The 17887-nt window shown below is 37.0% G+C and overlaps 1 protein-coding gene across 4 annotated transcripts in view; it reads left to right on the top strand.

Moving 5' to 3' along the window:
• The window catches only part of TIAM2 (TIAM Rac1 associated GEF 2), a 645041-nt gene that overhangs the window by 367799 nt on the left and 259355 nt on the right, over window positions 1–17887 (top strand). The window lies entirely within an intron of this gene.

Genomic DNA, 17887 nt, shown 5'->3' with positions numbered 1-17887 from the left:
TTGCTGCAGTTGTTTTTCAGTGGTCAAACTCCATCCAACAGTTTCCTTATCTGGATGAGGCATGAGTCTGGAGACGACATAGTTTTCCAATGTCATTTTGTTAGCAAAATCTCTATTGTTTGATTTCAGCAGAAATGATAAGACAAGAAACGCCAAATTAGGGAGATATGCATTCAATTAAACCAAAGACCTTGGTGTTTTTTTTTATATAATATGTTTAGTTATGTGTAATGAAACAATTTATTGTCATTTTGTCAAACTAAATGATGATTGTGTTGGAAACAAACACTTTACTACAATCTGATTCCATTCTCTCTGTGAGGATTAAATTGAACTGTTTCTGGGCTTGTTTATATCTGTAGGTTTATGGCACCACATGCTGCATACATTGTATTTTTTTTTGTTTTTAAATCTGATTTTATCTAACTACAGAGTTTAATTTTGATGAACAACATTTTTAAAATTTGTTTCTTGGGAGTGGAAACAAATTTGCAGTCTAGTGCTTCAAGACAAAAGGTTGAACACCCAGTGCTGGATCCTATTTCAGTGAGAATCTTAAAGGGACTTTAAAGGGATAGAAAGGTCAACATTTTAATGTACATAGGGGTCTTTCAATGGGAATTAGAAGCATTTTTGCAATATACTTCCATTAGCAAAAATGCTTCTAGTAACAGTTATTACTGTTTTTCTGCGGCATACGCACATATCCTGTGAGAGCCCATGCACCAGTATTTAAAGGGACATGAAACCCACATTTTTTTTTCTTTCAAGGTTCAGAAAGAGAGTACAATTTTAAACAACTTTCAAATTTACTTCTATTATCTAATTTGCGTCATTCTCTAGATATACTTTGCTGAAAAGCATATCTAGATAGGCTCAGTGGCTGCTGATTGGTTGCTGCACATAGATGCCTCGTGTGATTGGCTCACACATGTGAATTGCTATTTCTTCAGCAAACAATATCTAAGGAATGAAGCAAATTAGACAATACAAGTAAATTGGAATGTTGTTTAAAATTGTATTCTCTACTTGAATCATAAGAGAATTGTTTTGGGTTTAGTGTCTCTTTAAACATAGTGCCTGATCAGAGAGCTGTCAGTGCTGTGTATTAATTCTGAAGACATAATTTGTGCATACAAGTTACTGCTGACCCTCTTAGCAGCTGTGGTGTTTGAATGCTGGTGCAAAGGCCTCACAGCATATGTGTGTATGATACAGAAATACAGTAATAACTTTTACTAGAAGCCTTTTTGCTAATGGAAGTATACAGCAAAAAAAAATGCTTCTATTTTAAATTGAAGTACATCTATTCACATTTCATTTTTGACCTTTCTATCCCTTTAAACATGTTGAGAATGTACTATAAAATAACTAAAGGGATATGAAACCCAAATTTTTTTATAAGTGACCCAAAAAGACCATGCAATGTAAAAAAAAAATTGCTATGGTATTCTTTGTTGAAGAGTTACCTAGATAGGTGACTTGGATCATGAGTTGGCAGAGAATAGTGCTGCAATCTAGTGCGCTTGAAATGGATAACATTTTTGCAAAACTGCTGCCATATAGAGCACCAGACTCGTGTATGCCCCTGACCTGAGCTTACTTGCTTTTCAACAAAAGAAAGATTTTCATAACTGAAGTAAAATAGAAAGTTGTTTAAAATTGCATGCTCTATCTCACTCATGAATGAAAAGAAAATTGGGTTTCATGTCCCTTTAATTATATGTAGTAAAAAGTACTTATGCAATATATATTAAATATTTATTTTGGCTCCTTTTCATGTAATTTAGCTCTGAAAATTGAGCAATTTCTAATTCTCAGAACTTGAAATTCACCCTTCTGTTTTCTCAAGGCTAGCTCTTCTACATATCATTCCCTAAGTGGCTTTATCAGATAATAATTGCAAAGCAATGCATTTAATATTAACATTATTACCAAGGCTAGTCTTGTTGTCTGTAGACTAAAGGCCAGATTAACTCCTCCAAAAATGGCAAATAGTGGGTTAAGTGCAGCTATTTAAAAATAATTGGAGTAAAAGGATGTTAATTTATTTTTAAAATGGTAAGACTTGGCTGATATGTTATTCCATAGCACTGGTTTTCAAACCTGTCCTCAGACCTCCCTAACAGACTAGATTTTGAGGATATCTAAACTAGAGCACAAGTAAAATAATCAGCAGATTAGTAAACATGGTTTTAACCTGCTTTCACCCAAGTTAATCCTGAAAATCTGGCCTGTTGGGGAGGCACAAGGACAAGTTTTAAAAACAGTGATCTATAGCAACACAGCAGAAATGTTTTTTTAATTACTGACAGCTAGATTACGAGTTTTGCGTTATGAGTGAAAAAGCATCAGTATGCTTCATAACGCTGCTTTTTCCCTAACGCAGCTATTACAAGTCTTGTCGGTATAGGTGTGCCGCACACTTTTTTGGCTGTTATTTTTTTGTTAATATATTTATTTAGTGTTAGTGATGTGGGAGGCCAGAGGTTTAGGGGTTAATAACTTTAGTATAGTGGTGGCAACATTGGGGGCGGCTGATTAGGGGTTAATAACTGTAATGTAGGTGGCGGCGACATTGGGAGCGGCAGATTAGGGGTTAATAACTGTAATGTAGGTGGCGGCGATATTGGGTTTGGCAGATTAGGGGTTAATGGTTTTATTTAGGTGGCGACGATGTTAGGGGCAGCAGATTAGGGGTTAATAACATTATGTAGGTTGCGGCGACGTTAGGGGCAGCAGATTAAGGGTTAATAACATTATGTAGGTTGCTGTGATGTTAGGGGCAGTGGATTAGGGGTGTTTAGACGTGGTTTTTATGCTAGGGTGTTTAAACGTAACTTTTTCTTTCCCCATAGACAGCAATGGGGCTGCGTTACTGAGCTTTTGTTTCCGCGATCGCAGGTGTAAGGCTTTTTTTTAGCCGACTCTCCCCATTTCTGTATATAGGGAAATCAAAACACTGCTTGTATTTGGGTGAGGTATGGAGCTCAACGCAACCATATCGTCCGCGCAAGCCGGGTTTTACAAAACCTGTCAAAGCAGCGCTATAGGGAGGTGAAATAACGAAGCTTTTGTGACGGTCGTTAATTTCCCTATAGTGCTCAAAACTCGTAATCTAGCTGAAAGTGTTTACTGTCCCTTTAAATTAAAGGTAAAAGGGGCAAAATAAGTAATGAATGTGTATTGCAGTTGTTTTACTATGCATAATTAACCATTTTATATTACAATCTCAAAGTGTTTACTGCGCCTTTAAGTTGATATTAATAGACTGTCAGGTATTTCCCTTGTTTTGTCCACCTTCTGTATATTGAAAACAACACTAGTAAAATACAGTCTCAACTTTACTGTTTTGTTTTGAGCCTGTTTTATATCTTGTATTAACACATATGATGTAGTTTAAAGGGACAGTCAACACCCAGCACAACTTAATCCCATAATTTAGATTATCAGAATAGGATGCGCCTGCACCGCCACCCATGTTAAATACCTCTAACTGTATAATAGTAATCGTACACAGCACATACGTGTTTCTGCTGTAGACATGGCCGCCAAACTCCACCCAACGTTACGTATTATGTTTCATTTTAAACTCAACTGCCAATCAGAATAGAATCCTCGGTTGGATTCTTAACAGGCGTTCACAGCAATTCGCAGCAGCACTTCAGATTTCTGCTTGCGAGCGGACAGAAATGTAAATGCGCATTCTCATTAGCAAAGGAACACGAACGAGCATGGAATTCAATAGAGAAGGGGATGAAAGAAGAGGGGGAGGAGTTTGGCGGCCATGTCTACAGCTGAAAAACGTATGTCCTGTGAACGATTACTCCTATAATGTTAGAGGTATTTAACATGGGAGGCAGAACAGGCGCATCTTATTCTTAGGATCTAAATTATGGGATTAAGTTGTCCCGGGTGTTGACTGTCCCTTTAAGTCTTGCATAATGTAATATAAAGCTATCGTGTTTGTTTTTACCAGTTGCAATTCTTTAAAGGGATAGTAAAGTCAAAATGAAACCTTAATAGTCAAAATAGTGCGTGCAGTTTTAAACAACTTTCAAATTGACATCTATTATGAAATGTGCTTTATTCTTTGATATCCTTTATTGAAGAGTAATAATAGGTAGGCTGGGAGGGGCTTAGGAGTGTGCATGTGTCTATATCAGTGTTGGCAAAATTCTATAACGTTGCTACAAATGGCTAAAGACATGTGAATGTTCCTCAGCTCACCTAGGATTACTCTTTAAAAAAGAATATCAAGAGAACTAAGCAACATTGATAATAGAAGTAAAATAGAAAGTTGTTTTAAATGTCATGCACTATCCAATCAATTTAAGTTTAATTTTGACTTTAATGCCATTTTAAGAACCACCTTTTTTTTTAGTAATTGTTGGCTTTTAAATGAAGAGTAGATGCTTTTTTTTGGCCAGTGTTCCGACATTTTACAGCCATGAGCATAATCAGTGTAGACGGTTTGCTTTGTTTATTATTTTAGCTGTAACGGGATCATGAATTGATGAGTTCCATGAGAGATTTTAGTGCTAATGAGTGAGTTGTTATTCTTCCGAATTGAACATTCATGCACCAATCCACTTTCCTTACAAACTAAATGAGGCTTTCAAACAAAGAATAGTGTTGGCTTAATTATAAAATAATGAAAGGGCAACAAATCATATAAATTGTATGATGAAAACTTTTAGTAATAAATTAATTGAGGGGACCAATTGCTATGTTGGTCCTGGAATAAAGTTCTATGTAATTTAGAGTGATGTAATATCAAATATATGACTTAGCAGCAGATAAACATGTTATAATAGGACATTCTAACTAATTTGTTATAGCATGTTATTGCTGTACTCACATCCTTTGTACACTGTCCCTTTAAAGGGATGGTCTAAATCCCTTTATTACCCATTCCCCAGTTTTGCATAACCAACACGGTTATATTAATATACTTTTTATCTCCGTGATTAACTTGTATTTTAGCCTCTGCAGACTGGCCCCTTATTTCAGTTTTTTTTTACAGACTTGCATATTAGCCAATAAGTGCTGACTCATAAGTAATTTCACTGGAATGAGCACAGGGTTATCTATATGACACACATGAACTAGCACTGTCTAGGTGTGAAAAACTGTCAAAATGCACTGAGATAAAGGCAAACAGGCCCATTTATCAAAGGGCTTGCGGACCTGATCCGACACTGCGGATCAGGTCCGCAAGACCTCGCTAAATGCGGAGAGCAATACGCTCTCCGCATTTAACATTGCACCAGCAGCTCACGTATTCGATCGGGTTGATGTCTGGCGATTCCTGTCCGCCTGTTCAGAGCAGGCGGACAGGGTTATGGAGCAGCGGTCTTTAGACCGCTGCTTCATAAGTTGTGTTTCTGGCGAGTCTGAAGACTCGCCAGAAACACGGCCCTTCAAGCTCCATACGGAGCTTGATAAATGGGCCTGTTAGAGTGGATTAGAAATTAGCATATGAGCCTACCTAGTTTTAGCTTTCAGCAAAGAATACCAAGAAAACAAAGCAAATTTGATGATAAAATTAAATTTGAAAGTTGTTTAAAATGAAATGCCCTATCTGAATCATGAAAGTTTAATATTGACTTGACTATCCCTTAAAGGGACAACGTAGTGCAAAATTGACATGCTCTAAATCTTTGCAGCCACAGACAACTGCAAGGCCTAAGAAGGCATGGCCAGCTATTGACTGGATTATGTGACTGCCGCTGCTGATTGGCTCATCGGCTGTGTCTCCTTGGGACCAACAGTTTTCTGCATCTCTCAACTTGGTCTTTAACTATATGTTTAATCCCTTTCCGTGAATTAAAAACATATACTTGCAGGGTCAGTAGTGCAAAAAATGACAGACTCCAACAAATTAGATCATTTAATTTTTGCCCTACAATATACTTTTATTTCAACCAAGTGAAAGGGTGCACTCATTCCAAATAGGGGAGAATATACTATATATCTATATATATATATATCTATATATAATGAAAACAATTTAGTCAAGGAAAACAAATTTAATATGTCCTTAAAAATATATCAAAACAAAGAAAACTCCAATTGTTTTTCCCCTTCATTCAGATAGAGCATAGAATTTTAAACAACTTTCAAATTTGCTTCAATTATCGAATTTGCTTTGTTCTCTTGGCTTCTTTTGTTGAAAAGAATGCCTAGGTAGGCTCAAGAGATGGCCGTTTGTTGCTAATTGGTGCCTGGACATAAATGCCTGTTGTCATTCACTTACAGATGTGTTTAGCTAGCTCCCAGTAGTGCATTGCTGCTCGCTCAATAACAGATATCAAGAGAATGAAGCAAAATTGATAATAGAAGTAAATTGGAAAGTTATTAAAACCTATATGGTGTATTGTAATCTTGAAATGTTTTTTTCTGGGTTTCCTGTCCCTTTAACAAAAAGTCTTGAATGTCTTCGGAGGGGGGGGAGGGGTTTAATTGAACAAGCACAAATATATTTTAGGTTTTTCATTTTTTTTTTTAATTACAAATATTTTGTACATAAGATGATCCCTCCAGTGCGGTGTTAGAATTCACAGCCCAGGCATGAACATCTCAGTCGGAAGGTACCAAGTCTGGGTGAGAGGAGAGGTTTTTCAAGAGTGTAATGTCATTACACTCTTGAAAAAGTCTGAGCGAACTCAGACGAAACGTACGTAGAGTTATACTGATTTTTATTACACCACCAGTAGTAATTTTTAGGTTCCAGCACCTCTCACCCAGACTTGGTACTTTCCGACTGAGATGTTCGTGCCTGGGCTGTGAATTCTAACACCACACTGGAGGGATCATCTTATGTTTAAAATTGCTGTTTTATCTTCTAAATGTCTGTGAGTATGTATTGTGTACTTGCACTAATGTCATAATAAATTACCCTGCACTTGAATTGGGCTGCGCCTGTCTTCTATTCTGTCCTAGTTCTTGAGATTTTTAGTATAGCTGCCAGTTCATCAGCAAAATCAGGTACTTTAAATGACAAAATAAAGGTAAAGGAACAGTGTGTAAGCAGTTTAATATGCTCAAGCTGTTGAAATGGATCAACTAGAACACATTGAGTAAAAATGTTACAGTACAGTGCCCTTTTAAAACCCAAATAGTCAGAATTGTGAGACCATTTTAATTTTGCAATCTGTGTTTATGCAATCAAGATCAAGTGAGTTTTGCCCTTCTGTAATATAGAGGGACTCTGGGACCTAGAGGCTGGAGGCAGGCTTATGGTGGTCTGTGGGCGGAGCTGAGTTTGATGAGCACTGGGGCAAACTGGAACATTTATAAAGCATGAGAGAGCTGCGGAAACACAGTGGGCAAAACTCCCAAATCATGACCATCATCCCGAAGCTCAGCAGAGTATTGAAATATATAGAACAAGCCAAAAGTTAAAATTAAGGGGCTGTGACTCCTTGGCGCTTGTGATTTGTTGAACCATAATAAAAAGTGCTGGAATTCCTTGATCTGCTGTGTATTGCAGCTCACTTTGGCAGCAAGTATTTAATAATTTCCTAGAGAGCATTACAAAGCTGTATTATAGCGCTACATAACTTTCAGCAGTGTTGTAAGTATTACAGCCATAGTTTGTCAGCGCATACATAAAGGACTACATATACATTTTCCTTTGTCTACAGTTTTCATAGCAGAATTCCAGACCATGTGGTTAATAAGCACTTTACAAACTTATCCTCAAATTATTTGGCTGTACGGCTTATATTTGTAACTTAAAGTTGTGCGTGTCAGTTGGGCCACATATTGAGTCTACACTCAGCCTACTTATCTAAGGGCACCTAAGGTTTGTAATATTGAAATTGCACTTGCTCATTAATTAACTCCTTTATGCCAAAATGGCTCAGTTATCTTTTGGAGGAGAAATAACAAAGCTCTTATTAGTATTATCCAAAATAGGGTTAAACATATGCTAAGATTTATCGTAGATTAAAGGATTATGGGCTGATCAGACACTGCTCTAATGAACATCTGGTTCAGTTTGAGTCCTATCAATTGATTCCAGACCTTGCTATGTTTTGTTGCAGCACAAAAGATAGACCCTTCTGATACTCAGGACTAATGGCATCAGACAGAATGCTGTAATTACCAACAGTCTAGGAGATGATTAGCTGGTCTCCTGAGTTCAGAAAGTCTTAATATTTTTCAGATTTATTACATTGTAGTTCTTTCCTCCCTATTCCAACATACTATTAAGTTTGGATTCAGTTGAAATAACACAAGGAAACCACGGTGCATTTTTTAAATCCACTCTTAACTGTCTTTATTGTTCAATTTAAATGATATTTGCTTTTTTTAGACGCATGTCTATATACATAACATATCAATTATTAAAAAGTACCATCAAGTAGACTGTTAACCTAAAAAAATGACACATAGATATGGAGACAGGAATACAGACTCACAAACAGTGAGGGGAAATAGAAGAGATACATTAATTCAATATTACAAATAAAACCTAGGTAGGTTACTAAGGCCAGCAGTGAAACAGTTAATAAGGGAACTACACCTTGCAGTCTTCATTGTGTAGTGTTTGCTAATTGCTCTTAATAACAGTTACACTGCTGAGCCGCACACAAAACTGACCTTAGAGGGAACACTGACAACAATTGACATGAATCTCTAATAGACTTCACAAATTCTCGTATTTTATCAATACAAAATTTCCAGTTCCAACTTTGTCAGAGTTGGCCGAGTACTAAACGCAAAACAGTAAAACATATGAATATGATAGAAGGTAGAAAATTAAACATGTTGGGCTAGATTACGAGTGGAGGGCTGACTGTTGCGCATGAGCAAAAAGGGATTTATCGTTGACGCGTCTGGTTTTTCGCTCTTATTACAATTTGAAAGTAAACGCAATCACTTGAGCACAATTGAAGTTAACATTACTTCTGCTTAGTGCGATCTCAGAGCTCTGGTTAACTGTTTCACACATCAAAAATACATTACAAAGTAAACTTACAATCATAATAACACAAACTAATAAAAATTATTACAAAAAAATATTGCACACAAAAGTTATAAGGGCTCAAAGATATGAGATCTCAGGTGTGTATACACACATATATATATATATATATATATATATATATATATATATATATATATATATATATATATATATATATATATATATATATATATATATATGTATGTATGTATATATGTGCACATTTGTATTTACGTATTAATATGTGTATATATATATTTACAGACATAAATACATATATAAACACGGAAATACATATGTACACACACACATATATATATATAGAGAGAGAGAGAGAGAGAGAGAGAGAGAGAGAGAGAGATGTAGAGAAGACAAGCACTCCAGATAACAGGTCACAAATGCCTGGGGTGCAACAAACAAAATTGTAGAAGCAAAAGAAGAGTGCACTCACCAGGACTTTTCAAAGATCTATTTCCTAATATGTGAACGTTTTCAGGGGTTTAGCCCCTTCCTCAGACATACAAAATACAAATGTGTTTGTATTTTGTATGTCTGAGGAAGGGGCTAAACCCCCGAAAACGTTCACATATTAGGAAATAAATCTTTGAAAAGTCCTGGTAAGTTCACTCTTCTTTTGCTTATATATATATATATATATATATATATATATATATATATATATATATATATATATATACATACACACACACAAAGAGAGAAGCACACTAACAGGAATGAACAACTGGCTCAATACTATTGTTTGCCTGTTCTATGGCGATTTACCACCTGGGTGCAGCTTCTTTTAGCCCAGTAATGCTTTTCACAGAGAAGAACTTTCCTGTAGTATATCAGTCTTATCCCGCCTATTACGATCAGTCCAGCGCCGAAATACCAGGCAATTCCTCTCTGAACAAGGAACAAAGCAACCCCAGACGATTGTTTCGGCCTTCATTGGGCCTCGCTATAGAGCAGGCTAACAATGGTATTGAGCCAGCTGTTCGTTCCTGTGAGTGCACTTCTCTCTGTATGTATTTAGTCTCCCTATGGGAAAAAAGGGGCAACCAGACGTGGACTCCTTGCTCAGTGTGCTTAGAGGAATATGGCTACACCTCACTGACGAGGCCCAATGAAGGCCGAAATGATCGTCTGGCTTAGCTGTGTTCCTTGTTCAGAGAGGAATTGCCTGGTATTTCGGTGCTGGACTGACCGTAATAGGCGGGATCAGACTGATATGCTACAGGAAAGTTCTACTCTGTAAAAAGCATTACAGGGCTAAAAAGCGGCACCCAGGTGGTAAATCGCCATAGAACAGACTAACAATGGTATTGAGCCAGTTGTTCGTTCCTGTGAGTGCACTTCTCTCTGTATGTATTTAGTCTCCCTATGAGAAAAAAGGGGCAACCAGACGTGGACTCCTTGCTCAGTGTGCTTAGAGGAATATGGCTACACCTCACTGACGAGGCCCAATGAAGGCCGAAACAATCTTCTGGGGTTGCTGTGTTCCTTGTTCAGAAAGGAATTGCCTGGTATTTTGGCGCTGGACTGACCATAATAGGTGGGATCAGACTGATATGCTACAGGAAAGTTCTACTCTGTGAAAAGCATTACTGGGCTAAAAAGCTGCACCCAGGTGGTAAATCGCCATAGAACAGGCTAACAATGGTATTGAGCCAGTTGTTCGTTCCTGTGAGTGCACTTCTCTCTGTATGTATGTATATATATATATATATATATATATAAATATAAATAAATAAATATATACAGTAGCAGAAAACATGTAAAATAATTTTTTGCAAATATTTTATTATATCTTTTCATGTGACAGCACTGAAGAAATTACACTTTGCTACAATGTAAAGTAGTGAGTATACAGCCTGTATAACAGTGTAGATTTGCTGTCCCCTCAAAATAACTCGACACACAGCCTTTAATGTCTAAACCGTTGGCAACAAAAGTGAGTACACCCCTAAGTGGAAATGTCAAAATTAGGCCCAATTAGCCATTTTCCCTCCCCGGTGTCATGTGACTCGTTAGTGTTACAAGGTCTCAGATGTGAATGGGGAGCAGGTATGTTACATTTGGTGTTATCACTCTCACACTCTTTCATACGTATCACTGGAAGTTCAACGTGGCACCTCATGGCAAAGAACTCTCTGAGGATCTGAAAACAAATAATTGTTGCTCTACATAAAGATGGCCTAGGCTATAAGAAGATTGCCAAGACCCTGAAACTGAGCTGCAGCACAGTGGACAAGACCATACAGCGGTTCGCAGGACAGGTACCACTCAGAACAGGCCTCGCCATGGTCGACCAAAGAAGTCGAGTGCACGTGCTCAGCGTCATATCCAGAGGTTGTCTTTGGGAAATAGATGTATGAGTGCTGCCAGCATTGCTGCAGAAGTTGAAGGGGTGGGGGTCAGTCAGCCTGTCAGTGCTCAGACCATACACCGCACACTGCATCAAATTGGTCTACATGGCTGTAGTCCCAGAAGGAAGCATCTTCTAAAAATGATGCACATTAAAGCCCACAAACAGTTTGCTGAAGACAAGCAGACTAAGGACATGGATTACTGGAACCATGTCCTGTGGTCTTATGAGACCAAGATAAACTTATTTGGTTCAGATGATGTCAAGCGTATGTGGTGGCAACCAGGTGAGGAGTACAAAGACAAGTGTGTCTTGCCTACAGTCAAGCATGGTGGTGGGAGTGTCATGGTCTGGGCCTGCATGAGTGCTGCTGGCACTGGGGAGCTACAGTTCATTGAGGGAACCATGAATGCCAACATGTATTGTGATATACTGAAGCAGAGTATGATCCCCTCCCTGGGCCGCAGGGCAGTATTCCAACATGATAACAACCCCAAATACACCTCCAAGACGACCACTGCCTTGCTAAAGAAGCTGAGGGTAAAGGTGATGCACTGGCCAAGCATTTCTCCAGACCAAAACCCTATTGAGCATCTGTGGGGCATCCTCAAACGGAAGGTGGGGGAGCACAAATTCTCTATCATCCACCAGCTCCGTGATGTCGTCATGGAGGAGTGGAAGAGGACTTGAGTGGCAACCTGTGAAGCTCTGGTGAACTCTGTGCCCAAGAGGGTTAAGGCAGTGCTGGAAAATAATGGTGGTCATCAAAATATTAACACTTTGGGCCCAATTTGGACATTTCCACTTAGGGGTGTACTTACTTTTGTTGCCAGCAGTTTAGACATTAATGGCTGTGTGTTGAGTTATTTTGAGGGGACAGCAAATTTACACTGTTATACAGGCTGTACACTCACTACTAGGGTTGCACCGATACCATTTTTTTATGACCGAGTACAAGTACCGATACTTGTTTTCAAATACTCGCAGATACCAATTACTGATACTTTTTTTTAATGTCATGTGACAGTTTACCAAGCACAATACAGACTAATTATTTAAGATTCCTTCTATATAATTATAAAGGGCTGTAATTCAAAAGACATTATGAAATAATAAAACAGTTTTATTTGTCACAAAGTTCACTGAATATGTTTATAAATATAAAATGTTACAATAAAATATAACATTTAAAGGGGTGATACAATTGTGTTTTAGGGCTGTTATATAACATTAATCTGACATTTGTATGGAGGTTCAACTCTAATTTGAACACTTTCACTTTCCACACTACTGCATGGGGCAGAAATATATTTTTGGGCCATTTTAGCCAGAGCTGGAATCTGTTTATTAACTGCCCAGTACTTCAGGGGTTTGTCTGAACGAGGTACAGTGATCTCTCTTACAATAATACAAATAACAGCAATTTGTATTGGCAGAACAGTAGTAAACAATTTTTAGTTGAGTCTCCACTCCAGTTTAAAATGAAATGGGAACATGCAGTTTGAAAAAACGCCACAAGATAGCATATGGGTAGGAAGTGGAGGTATCGGTTTAAGTATCGGTGCATTTGCACGAGTACAAGTACTCATGCAAATACTTGGTATCGGTACCGATACCGATACTAGTATCGGTATCGGTGCAACCCTACTCACTACTTTACATTGTAGCAAAGTGTAATTCTTCAGTGTTGTCACATGGAAAGATATAATAAAATATTTACAAAAATGTGAGGGGTGTACTCAATTTTGTGAGATACTGTATGTATGTGTATATGTGTGTGTGTGTATATATATATATATATATATATATATATATATATATTGTACCAAAATACCATCAGATATATATAGAAATATGTATTTATGAATAAATAGAACATATCCTTCTATGTAAAGAACATTGGAATGTGAAATATTCATATTTTCATGTTGGGTTAGCGCACTTGAGTTCTCCATTGACTTCTATGAGGTAATAGGTTATCGTGCACGATATTGTAAGTGCGTGAGCGAAAACAGTTTGACTTTCAACTTGTAATACGAGTGCAACCCGATGCACGCAAAAATCTTACTTCTAGCGCAGTAAACGCTCGAGCAGGAGAGTTAACTAGTGCTCCACTTGTAATCTGGCCCTTAATTAGCAGCTGATTAAAATATTTCACAGATAAATAGAGTGCAAAATCCAGTTTCATGACTGAATTAACAGTGCACATAAGTGAACTAAAATCCAGATTCCATGGATTGCAGAAGTACTCCAAACCAGAATATCTGTAAACAAATAAGTGATATCTAAACCCATAACCTACTCTACTGAACTAGGTAAAAAAAAAAAAAAGTATTAATGGCGCACGTTAAATAACCAGCAATTACAAGTGGCTGGTTAATGCTCCGGCAAACTCACTTTTACACTTAGCGCTAGAAATCATTAACCATAGATCAGACCTCGGGTTAACGAAAAAAAGTTGCCCCGATTACTCCTAAAATAAAGAATACAGTACAGTAACATCAAATATAAATATGACCATTTTTATTTTTAAAATGACTGCACAGTGGAGTTATAAGGGGTTAAAATGAGGGGGTGTGGGGTGTTAGAACAAAAATGGCACGTAAAGTGCCTTTACATGGAGGTCAATGGGGGACTGTGTTTTCTCTTTAAATATATATGTATATGCTTATATACATATATTTATTTGTATATACACATATAAACACATACATATATATGTATATAAGCATATACATATATATTTATTGCTGCCCAACACTGTGCGATTTGCACCCTGCGCTGCACTAGGTGGTTTGCTGTGGCTCCCATTGGAACCTATGGAAGAGCGCTCTCGTGAGCGCTCGGCTTTCGGCATTGCACCGCACCTGTTATATCAGTGTAGATTTACGTGCATTGGTATTACTGCCTGGAGCGCAAATATTGCACTTGCGTAAGCGTAATCTAGCCCTTAATGTTCATAAAGCATTGGAAGCCACCTCATTGTAACCTAGGTTTCTTTCTCTACTGAAGCCAGTCAGGGGCAGTTATAAATTTGCCACTAGAGTGTGCAACCAATGATTGTGTGGAATATAATAGTGTGAAGTCATCCACTTCTAACAGGAATTAGAAATCCCACAATTTTCAGAAATAAATTAGAGGAAAAGGGGAATAAATAAATAGTGCATAATGACTTTTTATTACATAGAAACCCAATTTGTTTAATTAATAATTCAGATAGAGCAGATTAGAACAGCTTTCTAATTAACTTCTGTTGTGAAGATGTTTTTGTTTCTTGGTATCTTTTGTTGAAAAGCAGGGCTGTAAGCTCAGGAGCATGCACGTGCCTGGTGCACTATATGTTAGCAGTTTTGCAAGCATGTTATCCATATGCAAGAGCACTAGATTGCAGCACTATTCCCTGCCATGCAGTGCTCTAGACACCTACCTAAGAATCTCTTCAACAAAGAACAAAGCAAATTTGATAAATTAGATTTATTTTTATCTTTTAAATTGTATGCTCTTTTTCCGTCACTCATGATATTTTTTTGGGTTTCAAATCCCTTTAATAATTTTATATTACAATCTCAACGTGTTTAATGGCACTTTAACATTCTGACTGGGTGTGCACCCTTTTGCCTTGAAGGACCAGACTGCAAATTTGTTTCCACTCCCAAAAAAACAAATTTTAAAAATGTTGTTCATCAAAATTAAACTCTGTAGTTAGATAAAATGAGATTATTTTTTTAAGCAATGTATGCAGCATTGCTTATGTTTATGTGGTGCCATAAAACTACATATACAAACAAGCCCAGAAACATTTCAATGTAATCCTCCCAGAAAGAGCGAAATTAGATTGTTGTAAAAAGCTTGTTTCCAACACAAACATCATTTAGTTTGAGGAAATGGCGGACACAAAAAAATGCACAAGACGTTTTACTAGTGATCCCCAGATATATTTGAAAACCTAATATTGCCTTTGGCTAATGTGGTTTATTTCATATCTTTTTGCAATCACATTTCTTTTTTGGCCAAATAAAAACAAATAACACTGTTGATTATTTTTTTTTAATATGTAAATATATGTACTGTAATGCAGCAAGAAAAGCAAAACATGTCTATATATATATTTTCATTTTTTTTTTTACAAACTTCAGAAACATTGGTTTGACATTTTGTGTCTCTAAAAATACTTTGTTTTTCTGTATGTCACTTGGCTTGACAGATATTGTTAGATAAGTGAAATGATCATGTTGTTGTTTGCATGCAGTGCCATATGCTATTTGTTGTCTGTTCCTATGTGAATTATGGAAAACAATGCTATGTTTAGCTGTATACTTCCAATTGCTAAAATAAATAAATAATGTTAACCCTCCGGTGCTGAGATGGATTGACAACTCATATAATTCAAAGGGCCACATGTGTTGCCCTCAAGTCTCAAAAAGGTTGCAAAGATAACCGAGGTATTTAACTATTGCAAAAAAAAAGTTCCCAACTAGAAGAGGAGATGGAGTGTAGGTGATGTATGTGGTAGAGAAGACGCTGTTTATTTTCTGGAGAAAAAAGTAAACATTTTTCCTTCTCCTGGTGACAGAATTGAGCCCAGGGGATGCCTTTAAGTGCTCCAGTCCTGTCACAGACCACCAGTATATATGTACTAATATATTTCATGCTTTTTAGCTCTTTTCACTATTTTTGTATGTGCTCCCAATGTACCTTGTTTTATAATATACTAGCACTGTAGAATCTGCTGGCACTCTACAAATAACCGATAATAATTATTTCTAAATAAGTCATATACTGAATAATGTTATCTAACATTATCTTATTCTACTCATAGAATATTACAAATGACATTATTCTCTACTAACCCTATAGAAGAGACATAATAAACCTACAAACTTCATAAAATAAGCACTTATCTCTATTTCTCATAAAGAGAAGCCTTTTTAATATGCCTCTTAGCACAGATGTGCAGTCATATAAATATCTGCGTAGTCAATTTTTGGGGAAAAATATCCTAAGTTAAAAAAAAAAAAAATAGTTTTGGGCAGAATGTGTTTTGTAATGTTCTGTAATAACATATGGAATATGGTGTTTCTTGTGTTACCAGTCAGCGGAGTTGCTAATTTCTGAAGAACAGTTAATATGGAGGAGTTGAAGGCGTGACAAAAAACTTACCCAATTATTTTTATTTTTATTTATAAAATATTTTACCAGGAAGGATACATTGAGATTTCTCTCGTTTTCAAGTATGTCCTGGGATCACAAAACATTGCATTGATACAATAGGGTACAATAAAATACAAAAACAACAATAATAATACACAATATAAGCAAACATTTAACATAGAGCAGGTATGAAATATTTAATCAACCATGACAGGAGCATTATGTTTTGAGATATGCAGAGAGGGATCTCTTAAAGGATTTTAGGCTTGGGGAAGTTTTTAAAGTGTGCGGGAGGTCATTCCATAATTGTGGTGCTCTGTAGGAAAAGGAGGATCGAGCTGCTTTCTTTTTGTATTGAGGCAAGCTAAATAATGTGCTGTTATTGGATCGGAGGTTATAGGAGGTGGGAATAGCAGGGCAGAGCATTCTGCTCAGGTAGGGTGGGAGCTTCCCAGAAAGGCTCTTAAAGACAAGGCAGGAAAGATGGAGGGTGCGTCTGGATTCCAGCGACAGCCAGTTTAGTTCTTTTAGCATGTCACAGTGGTGGGTCCTGTAGTTACATTGTAGCACAAAGCGCCAGAACAAGTTATATAACGTATTTAGTTTTTTAAGGTGAGTTTGCGGAGCAGGTGCATATACTATGTCCCCATAATCCAAGATAGGCATCAGCATTTGCTGTACAATCTTTTCCTTTACTGTATGGCTGAGGCAAGATTTGTTTCTGTACAGGGCACCTAGTTTTGGATAAAGTTTAGAGGCAAGTTTTTCTATGTGGAGTCCAAAAGATAGATTGGGGTCTAACAACATACCTAAGTATTTAAAAGAGTGGACTGCGGTCAGCGTGCAATTGGATTTTGTTTTGATGCGAAGATGGGAATTTTGTAATTTTTGTATTTTAGGTCCCGTTCCAAAGATCATTGTGACCGTTTTGTCAGTGTTTAAGAAGAGTTTGTTTTTCGAGATCCCACTTTTCTACCTCTGTGAACTGGTCTTGGAGCACTGCTTCAAGCTGCGGCAGATCAGATTTGTTTGCATAGATTACCGTGTCGTCTGCGTACATGTGTACAGTTGAGGATTTGCAGACATTAGGCAAATCATTTATAAATAATGTGAATAGTAGGGGGCCGAGAATGGCCCCTAGCTCTACTGGTTGATAAGCTGTACAACATTCCCAATCTTCAGGTTTCGAAACAAAGTAAAACTGTTAAATATAAAATGTCTACTCAACCAAATAAATATATTTAAAGCTTGCTTTTTTAGGTGTCACAATTAAAAACAAATATTATGAGTAGATCCTTCCTATTGGGAGTCCAAAAAAGTGCTTAGTCCTTGTATAAGAATCATACCGCCTATTTAATAAACGTTTCCTAACCCCTTATATGTACACAAAT

The sequence above is a fragment of the Bombina bombina genome, chromosome 4 (genome assembly GCF_027579735.1).
Source record: "Bombina bombina isolate aBomBom1 chromosome 4, aBomBom1.pri, whole genome shotgun sequence".
Taxonomy (NCBI): domain Eukaryota; kingdom Metazoa; phylum Chordata; class Amphibia; order Anura; family Bombinatoridae; genus Bombina; species Bombina bombina.
This window is presented reverse-complemented; position numbering and strand designations above follow the sequence as displayed.